Raw genomic sequence first — 12,534 nt, 5'->3', positions numbered from 1 at the left:
AATGCAATGATCCCTAATGCAAATTAACCTAAGTATGCAAACTATATGAAGGAAATAGATTTTAGCAAAATTAAACACAATTTGCAACAATTATAACATAAATAAACTAGGAAAATTACTTGAATTAAACTCAACTTATTATCAACATACTTAATAATATTCGAAAAAACATTCCATGGCAACTCGATCTTTCATGAGTTTGGAAATCACATTAGGTCCTTTCGGAATCCTTTACTTAGTAAATACTCATTTTACTGATCCTTATTTACTAAGGGTTTCTTAGTATTTGTGCGAGGTAACAGGGACTTGTTGGGATTGAAATAGTTTAATCACATAAATCTAAAAACTATGCAAATAACAGAGCCTGGTTAGGGTTGTTATGCAACCTGCAATTTAATAGGGTTAGGATCTAAATTGAGCATGCACATTTCAATTATGCGTCCACTAGCCATCGTCTGGTTAGGATCGCTCAGATAATTTAGGTGCATTTCAATCACGTATGAACAAAATACAAACTCGATTTTAATTGAAAACATGATCGATTGAGCATGAATCTAATAAATATTATTTAATCAAAGCAATCATCCTAGCTTAAATAAAATTAAGCTAACATTGTTGTAAACAAGAACAAAGAACACAAAGCAAACAACTTTAAATTAAATTAAAGAAAAGAAAGATTAAACCCAATTCAGAGTGGCTGTCACCCAAGACTTTGACTGACGAGGCTCCTTCATTCCTTTGCTGATGGCTCTCCAAGGTGGCTGACCAAGAGTTCTTTAAGAGGCTCAAATGCTAAAATCCTTATGAAAACATGATGATAGGCATAGGGAGAAAAGAAGAATGCTAAGAGAATGAATGAGGAATGAGGGATGAGGGATGAGGGATGATTAGAAATGTGAGAATGAGGTCTTGTTTATAGGTGAGGAGAGGGGGATAATTTATTAAAAATAGGAGTTTTCATCTTTTGAAGCATCTTCCATGCGTTGCCGGCCATAAATTGAGGAAGTTGAGCTGATTTTTGCTTGATTTTTGGTCAATTGGAGTGCCACAGCAACTCAAGACTGAGGCTCAGTCAAGTGCAAATCTTCAGGTAAATCTCTAATTTCTTCAACTCTTCAAGGACCTTGTGCAATTAAACCAAAAAGTGGTTTATGGACAACTATATGCAGCCAAATTTTGGGTTGACTTGGTCCCCAATTTGGACGATTTTGTAATCCAGCAAAGCTATCACACCTATCCAGAATAAATCAACAAGTTAGTGGACCAAAGAATAAAATTTAGTCAATTTAATTAATTAATTTAAAACCAAAATTATTAATAAAATATTTTAAAATGAATTATTAAATATAATTTTATATTTTATTATATAATTTAATCATGCATGGCCCATTTATGTTTTAAAAAAATATTTTATTCAAATTAATATAAAATAAGCAATTTATTGCATGAAAACTATATAATAAAGCATAAAATCACATTTTAATAATTTCTATGTCCTAATTTCATATTTTCACATATTTCATTAATTTATTAAACAATTACTTATTTTAACAACAATTTTAAGTAAAAGGTGATAAATGACATAGGAAAAATCTTATATATTTTTCTGTTTACATAAAAATCTTATAATCATGCATTAATAACTTCATGCTCATCAATTTTATTTATTAACAAGTAATTCATATGCAAACATTCCTAAATATTATACTAAGCTTCAAAATATGCCAACATGAATCATAGTTTGTGTGTATGTCATAGTAATAGATAACATTCTTCATTCAACATAAGTTCCTATCAACCAAGCAAACAATCATAAGGCTTATTTATGATCTTCATATGTTGAACTTAGGACTTCCTCTCCACTAATGTAGGTGACATAATAATCAAATCAATAGGTCTTTTATAAGGTTGTAATGGGGCTTGGCTAAAGGTAGGGATTTTAAGAGATGAGACATTTCGGTTTTAAAAATCTTAACCTTTAACTTTGTCTTGGTTTTCTCACAAAACAACCTGTTCTTTAAGTGAACCTTTGGAACACCCCCAAACTTATTTTGAACTCAAGCTCATACATTTTTCCTTTTTGGAGACTGAGCAAACTTTTCTTCTCTATTTCTTTTTTTTTTTTAAGCTTGAGCACATAAATCTTCATGAAAACTTCCTCAAATGTTGATTACCAGGACAACTTTAGTTAAGATAGGTGCACAAAATTAGGATAACTTTAAAAGATGGCAATGTGGCTTATAATGTAGGTTCATTGCAATAAACAGGCCTTTAAGCTCAAAATTACAGTTTCAAGGGCCTAATATCATAGGGTTGGCTTGAAAAGGCTCAAACGATCCAAAGAAATAGTGACTATATCATTTTAGATTTTTATGTCCCCTAGGATTTCACCTTAAGAAAGTTACTAAGTCAATTCTAAAGATATAAACCTTCATGCATGTCTAATATCAAGAGAAACTAAGTTTTCATGGCAAACATTGCTAGGGCTAAGATCATACATGCATTCCATTCTTCATGATAACATACTTTCACTCAAATAAAATCATCATTCATATTTGCATACAAACTATCTCATTAACAAAAAAAAAACTCTAAACATTCATTTATTAAAACATACTTATGAAAGAAATGATTGAAACATACTTGAAAATTTTAAAAAAATTTGGCAATTTATTTGCCTTACCCTCTTTAAAAAGAAGCAATGTCCTCATTGCAAGAACAAAGTAATGAATGAAAACTGAGCACCAGGTAGGGTTGTAAAGAAAGAGAGGTGAGTCATTAAGACTGCTTGAATACCAAGTCTTTCCTAATAACCCAATCCTAGACATGTTCATTCCCATTATCACATCACTTAGTCTTTTTCTTTACAAAGAAGTGTTAAGTTTATTCATGCTTGCTATGTTTTATTTTGCAGAAATTAAATCCTAATTACGAAAGAAATAAATTCCTAAGGACCTAAAAATAAATAAATAATAAGACAAGAATCCCCTTTTTATTTTCTTGACTTATTCCTTTGTCTTTTTCAACTCCATCTCCACTTGCATCGTCAATATCTTCTATCTATGTCTCAAAGATAGCATCTGGGAACTCAGGAACAAAAGTATTAGAGATATTAAAAGAATTTCAAATTGAGTCATCTCTAATTTTTGCATATTTCCAGTAAGTTTGTTGTTTATTGTGCACGAACTTGTACATATCCATCAAAATTGACAATTCCAATTTCTTTGAAGCACTTGCAAAGTCAGCATAGGAGTTGCAGATTCAGGTTCAACACTTAGCTTGACTGGCTTTTCTTCTGACTCAACCCTTGGTTTAGGGTTTTCAGATCATTCAATGGGCGTGTCCGAGGCAGTGTGAAAACTAGGCTTAAATTTTTAACGCACATGAGTTGAAAATACGTTGAATGGGCATGGGAGAAGCAAAGGATATCACACACGGCCATGCGACACGACCGTGTGCACCAAACGGGTGTGTCCAAAGCTGTGTGAAGACTAGGAGTTAAGTGTTAAAATGGACATGGGCTGAATAGAGGCCACACGGGCATGTGACACGATCATGTGGCCCAACATGGGCCTAACACGACCATGTCACCTCTTTAAAAGCAAACCTTAATTTCTTTTTATTTTTTACTTTTGTCCTCTTTTTCAACTAACCCAAACCCCAGCCACCTTCAGCCTCTCCCTTGATTTTTCTAGCCACCTCTCCCTCATCATCGGCCACACCAACCGATCCTTCCCCTTCCTTCTCCCTTTCCCCAATAACAGTGTAACAGTTCGATTTTGGGTCTAGTCAGAACAGTGGTTTTAGGACCACGAATTTGACGTAGAAATTTTTATTTTTATTATGTTTTTATGGTCTAAAATTTTATGGAATAATTTCATGAAAATTTCGTTAAAAATTTTGACATTTGGGTACTCAATTTGGTCAAAAGGACTAAATTATAATAAGTGCAAAATGTGAGTTTTATAGGCTAAAGGTGTCAAATTGTTATGAAATTTTAAATTGGAGGTCTTTAAATGGTAATTAGACCATTGGTTAAGTTGGTGGACAAAAATAGACATGGTTAGGTATGTTTCTAAAGTTTTTCATTAAGGACATTTAGTAATTTGGTAATTAAATGAATTAAAAAGACAAAATAAAAGCCAATTTTTGTCCATCTTCCTCCCATGGCCAAAATTCACAAGAGGAAACCATGTCTAGGGTTTTTCAAGCTTTCAAGCCTTATTGTAAGTCCGTTCTAGCCCCGTTTTTTGTGATTTTTATGTTTTTGAAATCCTCGTAACATGATCTACCTATTTCTAGTACTAATTTGACAAATGGTTAAAGGTCTAGGGTTTGACCCATGTTGAACATGTATGTATTTTGATGTTTAATGTTAGAAAATGCATGTTAGTTGTTAGATAAACAACTTTTGCTAAGTGATTTTCGATGAAAATGCCTAAAAAGGACCTATTTGTAAAAACTTGTAAAATGGGTGTTAAAATGTGAATAAAAGAAGAGTACGGGCTTCTAGAAGCATGTATAAGGTTTGGCTAGGCATGGGTAATGAAGAAATTGAGTACATTTCATTTTACGAGCCTAGGGACTAAAATGTAAAAATATGGAACTTTAGGGACAAAAATGTAATTTTTGTCATAAGGTGATTTTGGGCTGATTTGAATAGTATAATGATTAAATAATTGAATGTGATATTATAGATCAAGAAAAATGAGGTTCAAAATTAGAACCGGGGAAAAATAAGTATTTGACGGTTAGGTCATTTTCGCCATTTTTATGTTGATGTAAGTTCATATGTTTAATAAGCATTAAATATATATGTATAAATGCTTAATTGGTATAATTGTGGTAAATGCTATATTATTGAAATGAAATGTGAATGTTATTGAGTACGATACTACAGACATGACCGACAGTGATTCGATATAGCGAAAGTCTCGGTTGAACCTTAGGAATAGATAGGATACAAATTTCATGACATTAGGGTTACTGAGATTACATGTAAGACTATATCTGGGATATGGCATTGATATGAGACTTCATGTAAGACCATAGCTGGGCTATTGGCATCGATACGAGATTACATGTAAGACCATATCTGGGATATAGCACTGGTACGGTACTGTGTGTACAAGATTCTTGAGTATCCTTTAGTATTCCAAGTGGTTCAATGAGAAATTCAATAGGTATGTTAAAGAAGAGAAAGAGCATGTAATTATTACGAAGTAGCACATGTATGTACATAAGTTTATAAGCATTAACTTCATGACATTGTGAGTTCATGGCTTCCACGAGAATGTTTTTGTGAAAAGCCTTTTGATTATTGGTCCATGGTTATAATGTATGAAATACATGGTAAATTTAGTTGGCGATTGTGTAATTAGCTTTCGGGCCAAATCAAGTTATGATATAGCATGTTTCATTCACATAAATCGTGATTTATCGGATATGAGAAAAAGGAAATATTGGCATAATTGCCTATTAAAATGACTATGGGAAGATATGAGCTTTAAACAATTGAAAGATATTAAAATATATGCTTGAAATGTGAATACCCATAATTGATGTGAAAGTTTATTATGAGGTTTGAAATGATTGGTCGATTGTAGTAATCTGTTATAATAGAGAGATTACGGTTGTTAGGCTAATGTCAAAACATGTTAGATTATGCTTGCAAATTGATAGAGCAAACAATGTGACCGAATAAGTTATAACTGTGAGCTTTATAGTAATTTATATTATCTTGTGTTTATATTGTTGGTCTTGGTAAATGTTTGGTAAGAGTTGCTTATTATGTTCATACGAACTTACTAAGCTATATAGCTTACTCCCTTCCTTTCCCATGTTTTATAGTACCATTAAGCCAGCTCAGGTTAGAGATTGTCGGAGATCCTATCACACTATCGAGTTATCATTTTGGGTATTGATGAATTCAAGTATTTTGAGTTTATGGCATGTATAGGGACATGGTCTTTTGGTCATATGTGTTAGCTTATAATGGTTCATGGTTCATGGTTCATTTTGTATATAGCCTTGGAAGTTGGCTAATGTTGGTTATGAGTATATTTATATTAATGTCATTTGTAAATGTGGAAACTTGCATAATTTGATGTGGAGAGGTTGGTGTTTTAAGCATGGCTAGTAATGATATAAGAATGACATGTTATTGTCTTGGTTATGATTGTTTGGCTGCTTTTACATGCTTGAATTAGTGCCATGTGATGTTGTATAGATGTGTGTAAATGAGGGTGGAAAAATGGCTTGGTAAATAACCTTGTTTTTGTCCACACGAGCAGACAAACAAGCGTGTGTCTAGGCCATGTGTAACACACTGTCAACCACATGGACATGTGATCCAGCCGTGTGTCTCCTACACCTAAATTGTTGCAAAACAGAATGCTCAGTATCAAGCACACGGGTGTGAGACATGGTTGTGTGTCTCAGCCATGTGAAGGACACGGCCTCGGGACACGGGTGTGTGTCTCGGCCATGTGACTTCAATTTGTTCTTAGGTGACAAACAGAGAGTTACACGAATTAGAGACACAGGCGTGTGTGACCACACGGCTTGCCCACACGAGCATGTCCAATGCCACATTGGCGTGTGACCCCTGTTTTAGCAAAAATTTTCCAAGTGTCGTAAAATTTTCTAAAGTTCTCGGTTTAGTCCCAAACTGCTTCCAAAGCACATTTTGGGCCACGTAGGCTCGTATTAGGGACTTTATGATTAAATGCAAATTGTTTTATTTTGGACGCAAATTTATGACTCGGAGTTGTATGTTTGCTTGTGTTTAAGTCTGGTAATATCTTGTACCCTGTTACGGTGTCGGATACGGGTAAGGGGTGTTACAAACAGCCTGCATCTCTCCCCTCATCGGCCCTCACCCAATTTCCTTCCCACGACCACAACCCCCTCGCTTCTTTCTCTCCAAAACCCCTACCCCTTACCATTTTCCCTATTCACAACAAATACAACCACCCTGTCGATCCTCTCCCCTTTTTCCTTTTCTTTTCTCCCCTACTCAACCTGCGCCACTAACCTACCCACGCCAATCGGTGCCATCCCAAACCACCACTACATTACCACCGTCGGTTACATTTCTTCTCTTATTATTATTATTATTATTATTATTATTATTATTATTATTATTATTATTATTATTATTATTATTATTATTATTATTATTATTATTCATTTATTTATTAATATATTAATATTTGTTTATTCATTTATTAATATAAGTTTATTTTTTATGTTTCTTGTTATATTTAGATATTCTTGATTGTTTAGTTTTTTACTATTGATTCTTCATATCAATTCGGGCCATGTGTTATTTTACTTTCTTCTTTTATTCCTTTCATTCATAATATTGTTCAATGCATTTGTTTTAGTTGATTTAATTTCTAATTTTATTCTTGCTAGCCTTGATTATTAATTTTTATTTTTGATCATTATTAGTTCTATTTATTCATACAGTGTTTCTGTTTTGATAATAGCCATCTATTTATTAGTTTGACTCTGCTCCAAGTCTATTTCTCCATTAGTTCAATTGTTAAACTGAACTTGGATGTTTATTTCTTATATGCTTGCCTATTATGTTGATTCTTCAAATTGAATCATTTAATTGCTTTATATTAGGTTTATTATAACGAACACATAAGGCAAGACTAAGACTGCAGTCCCCGCTTCAAAAAAGAGGAAGGGCCCAATGCGACCTCCTCCTTGAGCGCATCTGCCGAGGCTCGCCACCAGTTTCTCTAATTTGCGGCGGGCACTCAAGAGGATTTATATCAGCTCATTCACGTACGACCACTAGGCCTAGGTCTCTGTATTGATTGGGCCACATTGGAGCAGGTCCGACTCACTGATGACGTGCACACCATTATGGCCACAGCTTCGTGGGACAGATTCTTTTCCATTATCGAGCCCACTTACATAGAGCTTACCTTTGAGTTTTGCATGACGTTTCTGGTACAACAGGTCATGATAGTGCATGACGAACTAGTTACCATCAGTTTTAGACTTGGTGGTTTAGTGTGACATATGAGCGTCCCCAAGTTCGGTGCGGCTATGGGACTTTACATGGAGGAATTTATGAGTGCCGAGGATTTCTTTAGACTTTATAGGCACATCCATCACTCACCATCACGATGTTGGACCGATCTTACAGCTAGCCAGACATTATGTGATGCGAGTCATTCGAAGGTGACTTTTCTCTTTCCAGCCTTATAGTACATTCACGTACTCTTAGCTCACACTTTGATAGGCCAGAGAGAGAGCACCGGAGTCGTTAGCACTCACGACGCTTATTATCTATGGAGCATGGCGCACGGGCATATATTTGATTTGGCATCCTTCATCACTCTAGCCTTCCGCTATCAAATTGATCGCCATAGGAATGGCCCCATCTGTTTGGCCCTTATGTGACTCGCCTCGCTCGACACTTCGGTCTCCTCGACACACCAGAGCAGTCCTCTAAACTCACACTAGTCGGCCTGATATCCCCTCAGGGCATTTCGAGTATGACATACATGAGGATGATTGAGCGGCGTCGTGGAGTGGATCTTTCTCAGTACCGATTGTTTCATTCTGACACTCAAAATGAACCCGAGGACTTCACTGATGATGTTCCTCCCTATCACGAGGACCCACTACAGTCCTCAACTTCGAGTTACTAACTTGTTCCTTTTGTTGCTAGCTTCTGAGGAGTATCCACCAAGGAGTTCACTAGCTTCTGTCAGTACTGCGTTCAGAGGTTCGACAGTATTGATGCAACATTGCAGTAGATTTGTCAGCGTTTCCATATTACTCCTCCATCGCCGACGACTCACAATACTGATGCGTCTGATAATGAGGACCATTGAATCCATTTATTTTTTATATTTTTTCTTATTTTTATTTTTTTGTTTATTTGTATTTTTCTAGACTTTTTTCGCTTTTATATTTTGAACTATATTTAATGGTTGTTTCTAATCGAGTAACCCTTTAATCTTCTTCAGCATTGTGTTTATTTTCTTATTAGTTGCTCAAAATCATGCACTACATCTACATTTATCTACAATTCCACTTTTCACTATTCTGGGCATTTCATCTAATATTCAGGGCAGTTTCAATTCTCTCCCTCTCTTATGATATTTTTGTTTCTACTGTGATTATCTATTTTTGTACATTGAGGACAATGTACATCTTAAGTGTGGGGAGGTTATTTATATGATTATTAGAAAATCCCTGAATTATGTCTGGTGTTCAAGTTATTTTCTCATTTTACTATTATAATGAATTCTTATCGATTTTTTATTTTTATTGATATGTTTTAGATTAAATTCATAGGTAATTGTACATTGATTGTTTTAGATTAAACTGCTAAGTTGTTTCCCTAAATTGAGGTATTACCTTGAAGTTTGAGATTTGTAAGATTGATATCAAAAACCATAAGTTTTGTGAGATTTTGAGCCCTTAGAGCATACACTTTTCTTGCTCACTTTATTATTGGTTATAAGTGTGTCCATACTGATTGGTTATTCTAGAACTTGCTTCGATTATACATGTCGAGACCACACCTTTGATTTGATATACTGAGATGATAAAGGTATCTAGGTTTTAACCCACTTATCTCTTAAAGCCTACCTACATAATTAACCCTTAGTGAACCCTTTTGAGCCTAAAACATAGTTTTTCGATCTACCCTTGATATTAACCCATAACTCATTTTTTTTTTGATTCGTTGAGAATTGTTCCCATTTTATTGACTCTCTTTTTGTCGAGATTTGATTTAGTTAGTTGCCTAACTATGTTCTTTTGTTTTAGTTGTTAAATTATCTCTTATTATCCATAATTAAAAAAATAAAAAGAAAAAAAGTGAAAAAAAAATGTACATTTATTTTGATTATTACTAGTTCTATGTTATTTGAGCTTAAACGGTTAATTTCACTTTTTGAGAAGAAGCTCGTGTTATTTTTGATAAGTTTTCAATTGATGTAATTTTTCAGTTTTAGTTTATTTTTCTAGTTTGGCAATTTATCAATTCGATCTCGATTCTAACCCTCTTTTTTAGCCTTTATCCACCCCTTAATAAGCCACATTTCAACCTTTTAAAGACCTTTTGATTCGTGTATCATCTTATTTTATAGTGGTGGAGATTTGATTTCCATGCAAGCCTATGGTAATGACTTTTCATAGTTGACTTTTGAGTGCTTAATTTTTCAACCTTAAACACTTTGAGTGATTTGAGTGAATCTCTAGTGAGGATATCGATTCTTGTCGATTTTGAATTAAAAGTAATTACTTAGATAAGGGGAAATACCTATGTTTTCATGCTTTAAAATGTTCGACTTGGATTGTTTGGATCTGTAAATGCTCTTTTAGTTGAATTATCAATGTATGATATGACAAAACATTATTGATGAAAATTATGAATTGAGAAAGTTTAATTTTTAATTGTAAGTTGAGGATTTTGCTTGGGGACAAGTAAATGCTTAAGTGTGGGAATATTTGATAAGCCATAAAAGTAACATGTTTTAATCCCATTCTTGATGCGTTTTTGGATGATTTATTATTTAATTTAGTGAATTTGATGCTCTTAATCCTTTAATTTCATGTTTCTATACTTAGGAGAGCATAGGGGAGCAAAATGAGCGAAAAACGGGCCAAAATCAGACAAAACGAGCTATTTTTAGGAACCACACAACTTGGGCATTCCCATACGGGTTGAGCACACGCCTGTGTGAGACACATGGGCTGGCCACATGCCCATGTGCCAGCCCGTGTTGATATCGCTCCATGTTTCCCAAACACGCGAAAAAAGCCAATTTTTAGGGTTTTTGAGCATTCTAAAGTCTATAAATACACACTAGAAGAGGATTTAAGAGGGCATGAAGAGAAAAACGAAGAAATTACTCGAAGAACGCCATCAGAATCAACTCAGAAGCAGGATCTCCTTTAAGATTGAAGATCTCTAGTCAACTTCTCTAGAAGTTTTTAGGTTTCTTTATGTTTTGTTGTTTTCCTAATTTTGAGATGTTTTCCTCCCAAAGCATGAACTAAATTCCCTAGATACCTAAGGAAGATGAAACCTATGATGGACCTTGTTATTTAATTTTCTGAATTACATGATAAATACTTGATTTCTTGATCTCAATTATATGTACTTATTTCATGTTTTAATGTTTTCAAGATATTAATTCATGATTGATGTGCTTAATTCAGTGGAGCAAAAGTCCCTGTTTAAGAGTAGATCTAGCATAATTGAGTGGAGTTGCATGCAATCCTAGAAATAGGATGACATAAATCTACTGGATTAGAGTCAAATTTAATAGGGGAATCCAAAGATCGAGTTAATGTGACAATAGGGGTTTTAATTCGAAAGATATTTCAATTAATCAACCTAGAGTCAGTTATTTTTACTCTCGAAAAAGATATTAATATAATTTAGGGATTTATACTGATCAAGGCAAGTGAATAAATTGTTTAATTCAGATTCAGAATAATAAGTGAATTTTAGGTGGATTCTTTCTCGGGTATTGTCTTTCTCATTGGTTTATTCGATTATTTTCTTACTTTATTCTCTACCGAGTTCTTAATAATTAGTTTAGATAATTTTAGATTAAAAATAAACTTCTTCAATTTACCGGCTAGATAATAGAAAGATAGTAAGTACTAGTACTTTTAGTCCTCGTGGATACGATATTCCCTACTCACCATAGCTATACTATTATTCAATAGGTGTGCTTGCCTTTGTCGTGATTTTTGTTAGTTAAGTGAAGCATCATCACCCTTAACCCGCCTCGGTCGTCAGAATAGGGTTACGGAGTATTACCTTACAAGTCAGAACAACAAAGTCATTTAACATTAATTACTTAAAACTTAATACAAGCCTATCAAACAAATACATTTGGGCCATAAATGAGGCCTTCAAGGCCGTAAAAAATAGTTTAGAAGCAATATGGGACTAATTTGAAATAATTTAGAAAATTTGTTTTGAAAAAAAGGGGTCACACAGCCGTGTAGCCAAGCCGTGTGACATAGTCCAGACCATGTGATGCTCAAACAAAGGGACACACGGCCATGTCCCAGCCCGTGTCTTAAACCATGTAACTCACTGAGTTAGGTCACACGGCCGTGTCGTAGGTTGTGTAACTCTTTGACTTGTGACACACCACTGTGTTGCAGGCCGTGTGCTAGACCGTGTAGCTCACTAACTTGAAATAATAAGTGACACACGGCCGTGTGATAGCCCATGTCCTAGGCCGTGTACTCCATAATTTGACCCTACAATCAAGCCATTTTAAGTCTAAAATTTAATTAATCATTCATTCCATTTATACACACATTCAATAGACCAAAACACCATTCAAATACACATAATCATACCAATTCAATCAACCAAATTCTCCTAACCAATATGCCATTCAAAGGCACATCATTTATACCAAAACAACTTTAACCAAAACAAGGCAATATTGCCACACTTCAAGCATAAAACCTAATTCATTTAACTACCTAATGACATTAATTATAACCATTCACATATCATAAAAA

The sequence above is a fragment of the Gossypium arboreum genome, chromosome 9, assembly GCF_025698485.1.
Source record: "Gossypium arboreum isolate Shixiya-1 chromosome 9, ASM2569848v2, whole genome shotgun sequence".
In the NCBI taxonomy this organism is placed as follows: Eukaryota; Viridiplantae; Streptophyta; class Magnoliopsida; order Malvales; family Malvaceae; genus Gossypium; species Gossypium arboreum.
This window is presented reverse-complemented; position numbering follows the sequence as displayed.